This window comes from Lynx rufus, unplaced genomic scaffold, assembly GCF_022079265.1.
Source record: "Lynx rufus isolate CCGP_SWC_20201006 ecotype Redwood Valley unplaced genomic scaffold, mLynRuf1.p SCAF_21, whole genome shotgun sequence".
Taxonomy (NCBI): Eukaryota; Metazoa; Chordata; class Mammalia; order Carnivora; family Felidae; genus Lynx; species Lynx rufus.
The window spans coordinates 5,761,958-5,779,410 of NW_025814836.1; the positions used below are offsets into that span (position 1 = coordinate 5,761,958).

Here is a 17,453-nt window from a genome sequence, read left to right on the forward strand (position 1 = left end):
GCTATACTACAAAGTTGTAATCATCAATACAGTATGGTACTGGCACAAGAACAGACACTCAGATCAATGGAATATAACAGAGAACCCAGAAATTGACCCACAAACGTATGGCCAACTAATCTTTGACAAAGCAGCAAAGGATATCCAATGGAATAAATACAGTCTCTTCAGCAAGTGGGGCTGGGAAAACTGGACAGCTACATGTAGAAGAATGAACATGGACCACTTTCTTACAACATACACAAAAATAACCTCAAAACGCATGAAAGACCTCAATGTAAGACAGGAAGCCACCAAAATCCTTGAGGAGAGAGCAGGCATAAACCTCTATGATCTTGCCTGCAGCAACTTCTTGTTCACAACATCTCCAGAGTCAAGGGGAACAAAAGCAAAAATGAACTACTGGGACCCCATCAATATAAAAACTTCTGCACAGTGAAGGAAACCATCAGCAAAACTAAATGGCAACTGACAGAATTTGAGAAGATATTTGCAAGCAACATATCAGATAAAGGGTTAGTATCCAAAATCTATAAAGAATTTATCAAACTCTAACACCCAAGAATCAAACAATCCAGTGAAGAAATGGGCAAAAGACATGAATAGACACTTCTCCAAAGAAGACATCCAGATAGCCAACCGACACATGAAAAAATGCTCAACATCACTAATCATCGGAGAAATACAAATCAAACCCACAATGAGATACCACCTCACACCTGTCAGAATGGCTAACATTAACAACTCAGGCAACAATAGGTGTTGCCAAGGATGCAGAGATAAAGGTTTCTTTTGCATTGTTGGTGGGAATACAGGCTGGTGCAGCCACTCTCAAAAACAGTATGGAGGTTCCTCAAAAAACTAAAAATAGAACCACCCAATGACCCAGCAATTTCACTACTAGGTATTTATCCAAGGGATATAGTCGTGCTGTTTCGAAGGGACACATACACCCCAATGTTTATAGCAGCACAATCAACAAGAAGCAAAGTATGGAAAGAGCCCAAATGTCCATAGATGGATGAATGGATAAGGAAGATGTGGTATATATATACAATAGAGTATTACTCAGCAATCAAAAAGGATGAAATCTTGCCATTTGCAACTATGTGGATGGACCTGGAGGGTATTATGTTAAGTGAAATTAGTCAGAGTTTTAAAGACAAATATCAAATGACTTCACTCATACGAGGACTTTAAGAGACAAAACAGATGAACATAAGGGAAGGGAAGCAAAAATAATATAAAAACAGGGAGGGGGACAAAACATAAGAGCCTCATAAATATGGAGAACAAACAGAGGGTTACTGGAAGGGTTGTGGGAGTGGGGTTGGGCTAAATTAGTAAGGGGCACTAAGGAATCTACTCCTGAAATCATTGTTTCACTATATGCTAACTAATTTGGATGTAAATTAAAAAGAAATAATAAAATTAAAAAAAAAAGATGAAGAAGAACTGTTGTCCAGGGAGCCCTCCCTCTGGGACCCCTGCCAAGACATCAGACGGAACTTGTCATGAGCTTTTCTTTTTCCTCCTAAGGAAGAAAGTGCAATTTGAATTACTGAATCTAAGTCAGGCTCTCCTGAGCCACTTCCTGAGTACACTCTTTGGGACTACCCAGGTGTTGAGGGAGTTGAGGAAGCAGCCTATGTACCAGCTCCCTACTCTTTAATACAAGACTATGCAGAGCCACTTGAACACCCTGACATTTCCCCTCTTTCCTTGTGGGCCTGGTTTCAAGTCTGCCAAGTCTCAAACATATTGTGGTCAAGATCATGTGATATTTGTGTCATCACTAACCTTTGGGAGGGTGCAAGGAGATCCCAAGAAAGGATTGAAGAATATCCAAAGCACAAGCTTTATACAAAAGTAAACCCATTGAGCTGTAATATCCAGAATTGGAAAAAATTCAGGTACCCCCCCCCATCCCCAAATCAGATGATTTTCTCCTATGAAACAGCCTAGCCACAATACGTTTTGGAGCATGAAGAGAAGTGGCCAGAAAATGGAAACTTAAATTTTAGTATGAGATTGCAAATGGGCTTATTTTTTTTAAGAGGAAAAAATTTGATGGGATTGCATATATTCAGTGATTTATGGCATTATATCAAAATGAGGGAAATATCAATATACATACAAGGGAAATGTAAAATTTTTAAACTAAAAACCAAAGCTAAAATCCTAAAAAATGCTTTCTATACTAAAATACCAGTTTGATGGTGTGCCTGGATGGCTCAGTCAGTTAAGTGTCCAACTTCAGCTCAGGTTGTGATCTCACAGTTTGTGAGTTTGAGCCTTGCATCAGGATCTGTGTTGACAGCTCAGAGCCTGAAGCCTGATTCAGATTATGTGTCTCCCTCTCTCTCTACCCCTCCCTCACATGCACTCTGCCTGTCTTTCTCAAAAATAAATAAACATTAAAAAATTAAAAAAAATACGTAAATGATGAAGAAGACCCACTCCTTCAGGTCCACATAAAGTTAGAGGTCTTTTTTCCCAATCCCTGCCTCTACCTCTAAATTGGCCACTGGGTCCTAATGAGTTCCTCCCTTATTCCCCTGACACTCAGACCCCAGCTCCTTCAGCTATGTCAGCGCCTGCCCTTAATCTTTATTAATTCCCCCAAATCAATTTCTGACTTCTCCTGTATCGTTTTATCCTCCCTTACCAGATATCACTTCCAGTTTAGAGACCAGTTTTAAGTCTGAGACTTGAATACTTTCACTGAGGCAAGTACCTGTTGGAAACAGGTATCTTATCAGTGTGCAATTCCCATTTTATACTTCAGACATATACAATTGGAAGTTGCACACCAAAGGGGTATGGGCTAACCACATTGAGTTTATAAATTCAATGCAAGGTATCTTTTCTACGCACAATCTGACCTGGGAAGACTTTTAAGCTTTTCTAACCACTCTTCTAATGGCAGAAGAAAAATCTTTGCTAGCAAAAGCCAGGGAATAAGCTGATACAGAATATCAGCCAGATATGGCTCTTAGAGATCAAGTGAAGAGACAGTGCTGGATGCTGACTCTGAATGGAATCCTAACTCCTTTGATGGGAGAGAGAGTTTAGGGTGCTTTCATAACCTTTTTAAAGCTGTGCAAGAGATTATTATATCTCCTATAAACTTGTCAAAATTAAGGGAGAGTCAACAAGGGACAGTTAAGAATCCATCAGTCTTTTTGGAAAGGCTTCAGGATTGCCTGACATGGATTACAAACTTGGAAGGCTTAAGGTAGTCAAGTGGTTTTCAGTACCTAGTTCACATCTCAATTTGCTCCAGAAATACATAGGAAACTTCAAAAATTGGCTCTAGATTCCACACTAATCGCACTCAGCTCATAGAGTCAGCTTTCAGGGTGTACAATAATCAGGATGTGATGGAGGGAGAGAAAGAAGACAAGAAAATGGAAAAACAAGCTGATCTAATTGGAGTAGCTCTACAGCTGCACAAAGTAACCAATGAGAGGAAAAGACACTATAGGTGAGCACTGTGTGCTCCCTCCATGGGACCAAGAGGGTACCAACAAATTTGAGGTCCAATCAATATACAGATTGTAAGCAGGAGAGGCATTGGAAATGGGATTGTCCAAACCTGAAAGGAAAGGGGGAAGAGAAAAACTGAATTATTTTAATTGTTCCTCACTGAAGATGAGATATAATCGGGTCATGGGCTCTCCAGTTGGTCTTGGATAATCAGACCCTCACCTCTATATAACCTTAATGGTGGAAAGACAGCCAGTAAAATTTTTACTCATACCAGAACCCCTTTTTCTGTGTTAATACCCAAAAGGGTGTCCTTTCTAATGAAAACTGTAAGACAAAAGGAGTCTCAGGAAAAGGAAAGACAAGATGTTTCTGGAGACTTTGAACTGTGAAATAGGATCAAAGTTCTTAAAAAATATATTTCTTTTATGTGCCAGAGTGTGTTGTTTTTATTTTAGTGTGAGACATTTTTATTAAGTATGAGGGCACAATGAGTTGGAAACAGAACAAATTAAAAATCCAAGTCCCTAGGGGCACCTGGGTGGCCAAATCTTGATTTCAGCTCAGGTCATGATCTCATGGTTCATGGGTTTTGAGACACGCATCGGGCTCGGTGCTGACAGTGCAGAGCCTGCTTGGGATTTTTCTGTCTACCTCTGTCTCTGCCTCTACACCACTTATGTTTTCTCCCTCTCTCAAAATAGATAGATAGATAGATAGATTTCACTTTTCCTTTGGAAAAAGTGAAAGTTTGACTTCCTCCTTGCCGATTTGGATGCCTTTTATTTTTTTTCTTTTATTGTCTGATTGCTGAATCTAGGATTTCCAACACTATGTTGAAAAGTAGTGGTGAGAAGTGAGAATGGACATCCCTGTTGTGTTCCTGACCTAAGGAGAAAGCTCTCAGTTTTTACCCATTGAGGATGATGATAGCTGTGGGTCTTTTGTATCATCTTTATCATCTTGAGGTATGTTCCTTCTAGTTTTTATCAAGCAAGGATGCTGTATTTTGTCAAATGATTTTTCTGCATTTATTGAGAAAATCATGTGTTCTTATCCTTTCTTTTATTAATGTGATGTATCACATTGATTAATTTGTTGATATTGAACCATCCCTGCATCCCAGGAATAAATTCCACTTGATCTAAGTGAATAATTCTTTTAAAGTATTGTTCAATCCTGTCTGCTGGTATCTTGTTGAGAATTTTTGCATCCATGTTCATCAGGGAAATTTGTCTGTAGTTCTTTTTAGTGAAGTCTTTGTTTTTTGGAATCAAAGTAATGCTGGCCTCACAGAATGAGTTTGTAACTTTTCCTTCCATTTCTATTTTTTGGAACAGCTTCAAAAGAATCAGTGTTAACTCTTCTTTCAGTGTTTGGTAGAATTCTCCTGGAAAGTCTTCTTGCCCTGGACTCTTGTTTTTTGGGAGAGTTTTGATTACTGATTAAACTTTTTAGTGGTTATGGGTCTGTTAAAATTTTCTAATTTCTTCTTGTTTCAGTTTTGTTAGTTTATATCTTTCTAGGAATTTACCCATTTCTTCCAGATTGCCCAATTTGTTGGGTTATGTTTGCACATAAAATTCTCTTATAATTGTTTGTATTTCTGTGGTGTTGGTTGTGATCTCTACTCTTTATTAGTGATTTTATTTGGTCCTTTCCTTTTTCTTTTTGACCAATCTGGTTAGGGGTGTATCAATTTTCTTAATTCTTTCAAAGAATGAGCTCCTGGTTTCCTTGATGTGTTCTAGTGTGGTTCTTTTTGTTGTTGTTGCTTGTTAACATTGATTTTTTGCTTTACTTTTTATTAGTTCCCTTCTTCTGCTTGTTTTGGGTTTTATTTGCTGTTCTTTTTCCATATCTTTCAGGTTTAAGGTTAGATAAATCTGAGCCCTTTCCTCCTTCTTTAGGAAGGCTGGATTGATATATACTTCCCTCTTAGGACTGCCTTTGCTGCATCCCAGAGGTTTTGGGCTCTCACGTTTTCATTTTCATTTGCTTCCATGTACTTTTACATTTCCTCTTTAATTTCTTGGTTAATACCTTCATTCTTCAATAGAATGTTCTTTAATCTCCAAGAATTTATGGTCTTTCCAATTTTTTCTTGTGGTTAATTTTGAGTTTCATAGTGTTGTGGTATGAAAATATGGAATGTATGATCTCTATCTTTTTGTACTTGTTGAGGACTGATTTGTGACCCAGTATGTGATCTTTTCTGGAGAATGTTCCATGTGCGTTGGAGAAGAATATATATTCAGCTGCTTTATGATGAAATGTTTGACTCTGTTAAATACATCCAGTCCAGTGTGTCATCCAAAGCCATGGTTTTCTTGTTGATTTTTCTGCTTCCATGATCTATTCATTGTTGTAAGTGATGTGTTGAAGTCCCCTACTATTATGGTATTATTATCAATGAATCTCTTTATGTTTGTGGTTAATTGCTTTATATATTTGGGTGCTTCCACGTTGGGCAGATAAGTATTTACAGTTGTTATTTCTTCTTGGTAGGTAGAACCCTTAATTATGATATAATGCCATTCTTCATCTCTTGTTACAGTCTTTATTTTAAAATCTAGTTTGTCTGATATAAGTATGGCTAATCCAGCTTTCCTTTGATGATCATTAGCATGATAGATGGTTCTCCATCCACTTACTTTCAGTCTGCAGTTGTCTTTAGGTCTAAAATGAGTCTCTTGTAAGCAGCATGTACATGCATCTTGTTTTCTAAGTCATTCTGATACATTATGTCTTTTTATTGGAGCATTTAGTCCATTTAGAGTGAGTACTGAAAGATATGAATTTAGTTCCATTGTGTTGCCTGTAGAGCTGGTATTTCTGGTGATTCTCTCTGGTCCTTTCTAGTCTTTTTTGTTTTTGGTCTTTTTTGTTTTGTTTTGTCTTTTCTCCACTCAAAGACCCGTCCTTAAAATTTATTGCAGGGCTGGTTTAGTGATCACAAATTCCGTCAGTTTTTGTTTCTCTGGGAAAGTCTTTATCTCTCCCTCTATTTTGAATGGCAGTCTTGTGGATAAAGAATTATTGGCTGCACAATTTTTCCAGTTCAGCACTTTGAATATATCCTGTCATTACTTTCTGGTCTGCCACGTTTCTGTGGATAGTTCTGATGCAGATTTGGTCTGTCTTTGCTTATAGGTTAAGGACTTTTTCCCCTTGCTGTTTCCATAATTCTTTCCTTGCCTGTGTGTTTTGTGAATTTGACTTCGATACACCTTGGTGATGGTCAGTGTTTGTTTAATCTACTGGGAGTTCTCTGTGCTTCTTGGATTTTGATGTCTGTATCATTCCACAGATAAGGAAAGTTTTCCAGTATAATTTGTTCACATGAATCTTTTGACCCCTTTTCTCTCTTAATCTTCTGGGAGTCCTATGACTCAGATGTTATTACTTGTTAATGTCACTGAGTAATCTAAGTCTTGTATCATGATCTTTTGCCTTTGTTTCCCTCTTTTTTCCTGCTTCATTATTTTCCATAATTTTATCTTCTACATCGCTGATTCGTTACTCTGCTTCATCCATCCTTGCTGTTGTGGTATTCATTCAAGATTGCATCTTAGTTATAACATTTTTATTTTTGGCCTGACTAGATTTTAGTTCTTTTATCTCCACAGAAAGGGATTCTCTGCTGTTTTCTATGTGTTTTTCAACCCCAGCTACTATTCTCATAGTCATGGTTTTAAATTAGATTTCAGACATCTTACTTATATCTGTGTTTATTAAGTCTTGGGCCATCATTTCTTCCTGTTTTTCTTTTGGTGTGAATTTCATTTTTTTTTCATTTTGGAGAAAGAAAAAATAACAAACTTAAAAAAATTAAATTAAAAAATTAAAAAACAAAACAAAAAATTAAATAAATGAAGATAGATCCTAGATATGTTTCATTCTGCTTGTTGAAAAAGCTTAATGGAGAGAAAAGGGAAAGAAAAGAAAAAATAGGTAAGAAAATTTTTTTAGTTACAAAAATATTATATAGGGGAGCCTGGGTGGCTCAGTCAGTTAAGTGTCTGACTTTGGCTCAAGTCATGATCTCACAGTTCATGAGTTCAAGCCCCACGTTGGGCTCTGTGCTGGCAGCTCAAGGCCTGCAGCCTGCTTCGGATTCTGTGTCTCCCTCTCTCTCTGCCCCTCCCCCACTCATGCTCTGTCCCTCCCCCACTCATGCTCTGTCCCTCTCTCTTTCTCAAAAATAAATAAAGATTACTATATATATATATATATATATATATATATATCAAATAACCAAAATGAAATAGAATAAAACATTTAAAAGATAAAAAGTAAAGTAACAAATAAAATATTTTTTCTCTTTCTGTATCCAATAAAGAGAAAGAAAGAAGAAAAAAAATAAGCAAAAACAGAAACAAAGAAAATTAACAAATAAAAGATCCTGCAAGCAGAATGAATCCTGGATGAAATTACATCCAATTTCCCCTAGGACTGAAAGTATGAAGGACTCTATAGTCCATACACACTGCGGGTGGAGGGATTTGTACTAGTCTCCTGGGGGATGTGCTTGGAGGGCACAGTTGGGCGGGGCTTCATGTAATGGCTCTGTTCTCCACTAGGTGGCACTGCTTATCTTACTGGGGTGGAACCATGTGTATGGACACGTGTGTGCACACATGCTCACATGCAGGAGAGGTAAAGATAGCTTCACCCAGCTCCCCAGTCTCTGGTGCAGGAACTTCTCACTCTCACTGACTTGGACTCAAGTTCCTCTCTTTTGTCTCAGGCCTGTGCTCACTCCCTGCTGCTACAATGTCTGTGTCCAAGCTGTCCCCTGCCAGGCAGCACCTCCCTCCAGGGTTTTATCTCAGATGAATTTGTGTTTCAAAACCTCACACTTGTTTGGACCCATGCTGTCTAAGGGAGGATCTGACTGAGCAATGGCCTGGTGCCACTTGCCCCAGAAAACATTCATGTGATTGTGCAGTGGCTGAGGTTCAGAGATTATGGCAAATCACAACACACAGCTGGCACCAGGTTTTGCTGCACTTTGGTGTCTTTGTCCCAACAGCAGCAAATGTGGTTGCTCTCTCGTGTCTGCTGGGACCTTTGCTTATGATGAGGCCATATGGCCTATACCAAATGCACTCCAAACAGGAGAATCACTTTTCCCTGTGTGTTACACAGACCCCTCGGAACATACTGCCTGCTCCCAGGGATTCTCCCTGCTTCCTCACCAAAGAATCACCAGGCATTGAATTCCAAAACTTCACACTCTGCACTCCACTCTTTATAGAATCCTTACGTCATTGAAACCCGCTCTTTCCTCCCTGTCAGTGGCTTAGCGGAACATATTTTGTTCAGCCCCCTGTGAGTGTTTTCACTCTTTCTTTCTATTTATTTTCAGCTACTTTTGTGGGGAATGCTTTTCTTACACAATCCCATTGTGCCACACTCTCTCCCTTTCTCTTACTCTCTGTACTCTCTCCTCTCTAGGATTCTTACCCTCTGTAGCCTCTACCCCCAATTCACCTCTGTACACCATGTACCTGTCAAGTTCTGTGGCTCAAGTTATGCAGACTGTTGCATTGATCCTCTGATCAATTTCCTAGGTGTTCAAAATTGTTTGGTGCTAATCTAGTTGTGTTTCAGGGATAAGACAAGATCAGGGTTTCCATACTGCTCTGCCATCTCAACTCCTCTGAGTCCAAATCTTGATCTTCGTTCAGGTCATGATCTCGGGGTTACTGAGATAGAGGCTTTTGTGGGGCTCTGTGCTAACAGCACGAAACGTGATTCGAATTCTTTGTCTCTGCCCCTCCACCCTCAAAATAAATAAATAAACTTAAAAAAAGAAGGGGAACTAACTACAGACCAGCTTATGATAGTTTGGACCCCACACCAGGCTTCTAGTTTACTAGAAATCAAGGGATGTCTGTGGCTGTCTCCAAATAGAATACTAAAATATCAGGCTATGATGATAAATAAACCCCAGATAAAGCTAAAGCCATGTCACACCTTAAATCCAGCCACTCCAACCTTTATCACTGAGATACCCAGGATTTTCCATAAGTAGTTGATCAAGTTTACTCTAGTCACAAAGATTTCCAGAGTGAGCCTCTGTCCAGTGCAGTGGAAATATTATTTGTAGATGTTAGCAGTTTTATGGAAAACAGACTAAGGAGGGCAGGATATGCAGTAGTTCTCCTAAATACTCTTGTAGAGTCTAAGATACTGGTCTCAGGCACCTCAGCACAAAACAGAGAAATAATTACTCTAACCAGAGCACTAGAACTGGATAAAAACAAGATGTTAACTATTTACACTCATTATAAATATGTCTTCTCTGTAATACATTCCTGTGAAACCATATGGAGGGAAAGAAAACTGTTAAATAGTAAAAATAAAGAAATTAAATATGGCAAGGAAATCCACAGGCTTCTAGAAACAGTATCTAAGCCTAAATAATTGTCAATGATTCGTTGCAGAGGTCATCAAAAAGGACATTCAGAAGTAATAAAGGAAAATAATATGGCTGATGTGGCTTCAGATAAGCCCACCGACTCTGGGAAGATTTTACAAATGCCATTAATTCCCTCCCTACCACTATGTACACTCACTCAAGCATATTCCTAGAATGAGATAAAAGAAGGTATCAAATTAGGCTATCAATTATCTCAAATAATCAGAGAATGAATGACAAATGACAATATGAGAATCTGGGTACCTAATCAGACTCCTTAGGGACTCCTTAAGAGTATACATGACCCAGCCTTTTATGATAGGGAAGCTCTATACTTGTGATTAATAAAGATTATGAGCACCCCGGGAATGAAGGAACTTACTGAGAAAATAACAAACCAATGTGCCTAATGCCAGACATATAATGTATGATCCAGACCTTTGTTACCCCCTCTAGCTATAGCAATACAGATCTGGGGGATAATGCCAGGGGAGTACCTGTGAACAGACTTTACTGTAATGCCAGTGCTTTTTGTGTTTGTGGATACATTCACTTCATGGTCTGAGGCCTTTGCTTAAAGGATAGAAAAAGCTAATAAAGTAACAAAAGCCTTAATAAAATAATAATAATAATAATCCTTAATTTTGAATGACCTTGGCAATTGACCTTCAAAAATTACTTAGTATTTTGGTCTTTTTTAAAATTTCTTTTGTTTCTTAAATTCCACATATGAGTGAAATCATAGGGTAATTTTCTTTCTTTTATTTCACTTAGTATTTTACTTTCTAGAGCACTGAATAATGTATAGAATTATTGAATCACTATATTGTACATATGAAACTAATATAACGCTGTATGTTAGTTATACTATAATTTAAAAAATAAATACATAAAAATTAAAACAAATCATTTCTGAGGTAAGAAAAGCCTTAAATATCAAATTGAGGCTAGAGTCTACCTGGAGACCTAAGTCTTCCAGGAGGACAGAACAGGCTAACATAACTCTGAAAAAGACCCTGCCAAAGCTATGCCAGGAAACACAGAAAAATTGGTTAAAGTTACTACAAGTGGTTCTTACCAGAAGGAGAGCTTCCTCAAAGCACAAACTAAAGCTCGGTCTATTCAAAATGACAAGTGGGAGGCCCTTTACAAAATATCTTGACTCCTCCTCACCCAGGCATGGAGGTTTAGCTAGCCATTAAGCATATAATTAGCTATGAAAGATGGTGAATGTAATCAACAAGAATGGAAAACTTTTCCTCCCTCCACCCACTAAAACGAAATTTCACCCATATATACCTGGGGACTGGGTATACCTCAAAATTTGGAAAAGTGGGTCACTCCAGGACAACAACAATTCACCTATATGGACAAGGCCCTGTATATATATAATTCAGGCATAAAAATAATGAAATTGTGCCATTGCAGACTGAAGTCTTCAGGAAGACTGTAACCTCCATTTGACATGGATGGAGCTAGTGAGTATAATGCTAAGTGAACCAAGTCAGTCAGAGAAAGACAAATACCATATGATTTTACTCATGATTTTGCTCATATGTGGAATTTAAGAAACAAAACAAACAAGCAAGAGAGAGAGAGACAGAGAGAGAGAGAGAGAAACCTAGAAACAGACTCTATGAAGAAAAAACTCATGGTTACAAAGAGGAGGTGGGTGGGGAAATGGGTGAAATAGGCGATGGGGATTAAGAAGCACACTTGTCATGATGAGTACCGAGTGATGCATAGAAGTGTTGAATGGCTATATTGCACACCTGAAACTTATATAATACTGTACATTAGCTAACTGGAATTAAAATAAAAACTTTACAATAAAATAAAATAAAATAAAATAAAATAAAATAAAATAAAATTAAAGGGAGTTGTAACTCGGATCCATCATAATAGAATAAAAAGGCATCTACATCAAGACCCAGCAGTACATGCTACCAGCAACCACATGACGATAAACAACGCTGTGAGCCAGTCACTGACCTAAAACTTGTATTAAGAAGACAATCACAAGATGAGCAGAGCCTCAATGGCTATGGGTGTTCAGATTTATACCACAGTAATTTCTCTTTTTTTATTAAAAAATTTTTTAATGTTTTATTTAAGACAGAGAGAGACAGAGCATGAATGGGGATAGGGCAGAGAGAGAGGGAGACACAGAATCTGAAGCAGGCTCCAGGCTCTGAGCTGTCAGCACAGAGCCCGACACGGGGCTTGAACTTATGAACTGTGAGATCATGACCTGGGCTGAAGTTGGATGCTCAACCAACTGAGCCACCCGGGCGACCCTATACCACAGTAATTTCTATCTGTTACTAGTTCCACTCTTCTTGTTTACTCAGTCTTATTGTTTGCTTCCAGGCCCACAGACGTATGGCCAACTGACCTTTGACAAAGCAACAAAGAATATTCAGTGAAATAAAGACAGTCTCTTTAGCAAATGGTACTGGGAAAACTCGACAGCGACATGCAGAAGAATGAACCTGGACCACTTTCTTACACCATACACAAAAATAAACTCAAAATGGATGAAAGACCTCAATGTAAGACAGGAAGCCATCAAAATCATCAAGGAGAAAGCAGGCAAAAACTTCTCTGATCTTGCCTGCAGCAACGTCTTACTCAACAAGTCTCCAGAAGCAAGGGAAGCAAAAGCAAAAATTAACTATTGGGACCTCACCAAAATAAAAAGCTTCTGCACAGTAAAGGAAACATTCAGCAAAACTAAAAGGCAACCAACAGAATGGGAGAAGATATTTGCAAACGACATATCAGATAAAGGATTAGTATCCAAAATCTATAAAGAATTTATCAAACTCAACACCCAAAAAACAAATAATCCAGTGAAGAAATGGGCAAAAGACATCAATAGACATTTCTCCAAAGAAGACATCCAGATGGCCAACTGACACATGACAAAATGCTCAATATCACTTATCATCAGAGAAATACAAATCAAACCCACAATGAGATACCACCTCACGCCTGTCAGAATGGCTAACATTAACAACTCAGGCAACAACAGGTGTTGGCAAGGATGCTGAGAAAGAGGATCTCTTTTGCATTGTTGGTGGGGATGCAAGCTGGTGTAGCCACTCTGGAAAACAGTATGGAGCTTCTTCAAAAAACTAAAAATAGGACTACCCTAAGACCCAGCAATTGCACTACTAGGTATTTATCCAAGAGATACAGGTGTGCTGTTTCGAAAGGACACATGCACCCCAATGTTTATAGCAGCACTATCAACAGCAGCCAAAGTATGGAAAGAGCCCAAATGTCCATTGATGGATGAATGGATAAAGAAGATGTGGTGTGTTTACACACACACACACACACACACACACACACAATGGAGTATTACTAGCAATCAAAAAGAATGAAATCTTGCCATTTGCAACTAGGTGGATGGAACTAGAGGGTATTATGCTAAGCGAAATTAGTCAGTCAGAAAAAGACAAATATCATATGACTTCACTCATATGAGGACTTTAAGACACAAAACAGATGAACATAAGGGAAAGGAAGCAAAAATAACATAACAACAGGGATGGGGACAAAACAGAAGAGACTCTTAAATATGGAGCACAAACAGAGGGTTACTGGAGGGGTTGTGGGAGGGGGAATGCTCTAAATGGGTAAGGGAATTAAGGAATCTACCCCTGAAATAATTGTTGTGCTATATGCTAACTAACTTGGATGTAAATTAAATAAAAGAAAATGGAACTTAAAAACAAAAGATTAAATCATTGTCTCTGAGACTATTTGATAATAAATATTACAGCTTATTGTTAATACATGGCAAATTATTTAATGTTCTAGTCTCCCCTACTTGGATCTGATTTTATTTTTTCCTTATGAATAGATTTTAAAATGGAGCAAAGTGTGACTGTACAATTCAAAACCCTAGAGCCACATAATCATCCCAAAATGAAGTGTTTTAATTTTAAAGAGCTTAAAAACACAATGACAATGAAGCACTGATGTGCCTTAGGCACAGTCCCAAATCACTGCTAACTTAAAGCTATGTTGACTGTTTCCAAGAAAGAGAAAGCAGAGAACAAGTTTCAGTCTACAATGGGAAGGAACCAAACAAAAAGAAAACAATAAAGGTGCTTCCCAGCAGACTAAATTTTTCTTCATTTCCATGCTACACCTCTGGAAATGCTTATTCTTTTTACATGAATTTTTTCTTCACAACCTTTATCTTCTTTGAAACTGCAACCCTCTGACCAAGAGATGCCCACATTTACCCTGGCAGGATAGCCACTTCTATGCAGGATTTGCTTCCTCAATGTGGGACCTCTTTTCCTGAAAGTGCAGAGACCAAGCCAACTCTGCAGGGCCAAAGCCCCCAGGACTGTTTCAGCTTCGCTTGTAGAGTGGGGTGGAGTATTTGCTACATTTGTGCTTCAAAGACACAGCCCACTTCAGTTGTCCTTCTAAGTTGGCAAACTGTTCATAAAAAGCAAACTTGACCCTCTCTATGTGATGGCAGAGTTCGATTTCAAGGCCTAATTTTAAGCCCACACACTCTTGGGAGGGTAAGGAGCAACAGGGCCTGCCCATCAATTTCCTGGTCTAGAAATATTCTTGTTAATGGAGCATGATCAATGTATATGATGAACACAACAATATCTGTCACTTGCCACTTCGGGGGTTACTGTCCAGGTGAAGCCTTTCAGCAGCTTCAATCCTTTGGTGAAGGAGGTTTATTCTCATCATCAGAAAATGAAAAAGTGTGAATCTCTTTTTTTCTTGTCTATCTGGATGCCCCAATGCATATATCTCGTTTTGGATGGGAGAAGAGGAACATGATTTTTTTTTTCTGACACTTCTGACTCTTCCTATAGCTCGTCCTATTGCTCAGATATATTGCCTTCACTTAGGGAATCCTCCTCCTTTACATCTGGGTCATCCTCATTTTCACTCCCACTTCCCTGGGGCAAGCCTCCTGAGGCGTTATCAACAGATGCAGAGGAGTATTTCTTCTATGGGTCAAAATATTTTTCTGCCTCTTCCTCCTCTTTTTTTTTTTTCAGGGCACATGCTAACTTACTATGCTCACCAGGTGGCCTCCCAATTCTTTTATTTTTCTTCTTCCCATACAGTGTGTATACTGGTCTTTGTAAGCACAGAGCAGTTCTAAGAATACTTGGTAAGAACAACCCAAGGGATGGGGAGATTAGGACAGATCTCCAGTCTGATGTAGGTTTGACAGAACTTAGGCACCAAACTCACTATCTTCACTACCTCAGCAGTATCCCAGTAACTCTTTCCTTTGTATTTGACTTTTAGAACCTCCCTACATCCATGCCACACAGAATATTTATTCAGCTGCAACTCTTGAAGGACAAGACTGGGTTTATAGGCTGCATTGATAAGTAAAGTGAGTACCTCTCTGAGGACCAGAATATAGTTACCATGTCCTACAAATCGAGGCAGCTCATGGATTCTTAGTTAAGATATAGCCCTGAGAAGCAACGGTGGTTGAAGTATATCCTTGTAAAGTGTCGTTTTACATTAATCACCTGGGGAGTTCTGCTCTTAATTCATCAGGCTCTCATTGACAGTGCTGGAGGATGGCATTTGTTTTTCTGATTGAACCAGAAAAATTTCCTCCACTTGTGTACTTGTGTTCTGTTAGGGGCACTGAGGGCATGGGCATTGGTTTCACACCAGCCCAAAGGAAATACATCCATGGATTCTACAATTATAGTACATTCATGTATGAGCTCCTTAGAACCCACCTGGAGCCACAGGTAGGAGCCTCTCACTGCAGTAATGGTGGCAACACACACTTCTTCAGGGATAAGAGTGTTCACTGTCTCAAGCTTATATTCTCTTTAAATTCATGCTCAGAAATTAGCGGAAAAAGGCACCTCTGGGGAGTAGTTTCAGCACCACACTATTTGAGGTATTTGGTCCAAATTCTTGGCCAGGGTATCCAGGAGGGTGGCTGAGGTATAAAGCATTTTTCAGACTCCATTGCATGGGGAAAATACCAGGACTGTGGGCATGGCATACAAAAGATCACCTTGAATGATTTTCTGATTTCAAATCATCCATTTCCACCAAGAAGTACTTCTCATAAGAAAGCTTTACTACTGTAGTAGGAGAGATCCCACAAGGTGACCAGGGGTCCACAGCTTCCCATTTCATATTTACAGAGAATAAATGAGTGCTAATCAACTTGTCCCTAAATAAGTATGATGGCAATTGGTCTTCCTCCTCATCTTTCACTTTGGCAAAATCTCTTGTCATTTGGCTTCAGATGTCAGATGGCTAGTGGGGGCTAAAGCTCATATCCTTACCGAGCAGCCCAACCTACCTGATGAAGAAATGGATCCAAGTAATACAACCAAATTCTCAAAATTCTCAGAACTTTCAAGTTCTTTCTAATGCAGCTTCAGTAAAAATCAAGTAATCAGTAAGTCTTGGAAAGCTTAACATTCTAACCTAGAGCCAGGATCAATGAGATCTAAAGGATTCCTTCCATTATAGATGCCCTCTATCAGTGCACCAGGGGGATTGAAACCTCTCCTCAGGGTCTGCCGCAGAAACTCATCCCAATCAGACACTATCTCTGATGTCTTCTGGAGTTTCAATGGTCTTTTTTTAAAGTTTATTTATTTTGAGACAGAGAGAGAGCGGAGGAGGGGCAGAGAGAGAAGGAGAGAGAGAATCTCAGGCAGACTCTGCATGACAGCACAGTGCCCGATGCAGGGCTCCAACTCACAAACCATAAGATCATGACCTGAGCTGAAACCAAGAGTCAGATGCTTAATCGATTGAGCCACCTATACTCCCCTCAATGGTCTTCTTATTCTGCTCACACCTTTCAACCAGGTAGAAGTCAGCCTTCTTGATGTCACACCAGAAGTCTGCCCTCTGGCCATCACCATAGCTATTGCAAGGGAGGAGGAGCAACTGCTCACAGGTGGTAATGATGGTGGTGACCAGCCCAGTTGGTTTCAAGGTCTGTTTTCACAGCCACCTCCAGTCTTATCCCAGGATCAAACCTATTTTGCAAATGTGTGTCCACATGTTTAAAAGATCCATGGGGAATTACAGTGGACTCTGTCTCTTCTAGATAATATTCCCAGCTCAATTCCACTTCTTCCAAACAAGATCCAGCAACTGCATCAAGTTGTTGCTACTGGCTCATTTACACAGAACATGAGCTATCTCCTCCCCACACAAAGGACAAGACTTATGGTTGTGCTAAGATCTGAAGTTTACATGTAGGTGTCAAATATCTGTTCAATGGGCATTCATGGGTCCAAATGAAAATGCTCTAAACTCTTCAGTTGTCCCCCAGGAAGAAGGGCATTCTCCTAAATAATCACAATGTCATTAAAGCACTTACCAGGAATTTTCATGTGCACCTTCACTCAATCACTGGCTTTTCCTCCTCCAGTGCTCCTTTTCTTTCTTCCTTTCCCTGACCTGGCACTTCTCCTACTCCTGCTGCCCTCTTTCCCTAGCTCCCGCCCTCCTTCCTGCCCAGCTCTATGGGGCTGGTGGCTGG

General features: G+C 39.2%; 1 pseudogene; it reads right to left on the reverse strand.

Annotated features, from left to right (window-relative positions):
* Positions 1-14,287: 14,287 nt before the first annotated feature.
* LOC124517424 (scm-like with four MBT domains protein 1) lies at positions 14,288-17,090 on the reverse strand (annotated as a pseudogene).
* Positions 17,091-17,453: the final 363 nt, after the last annotated feature.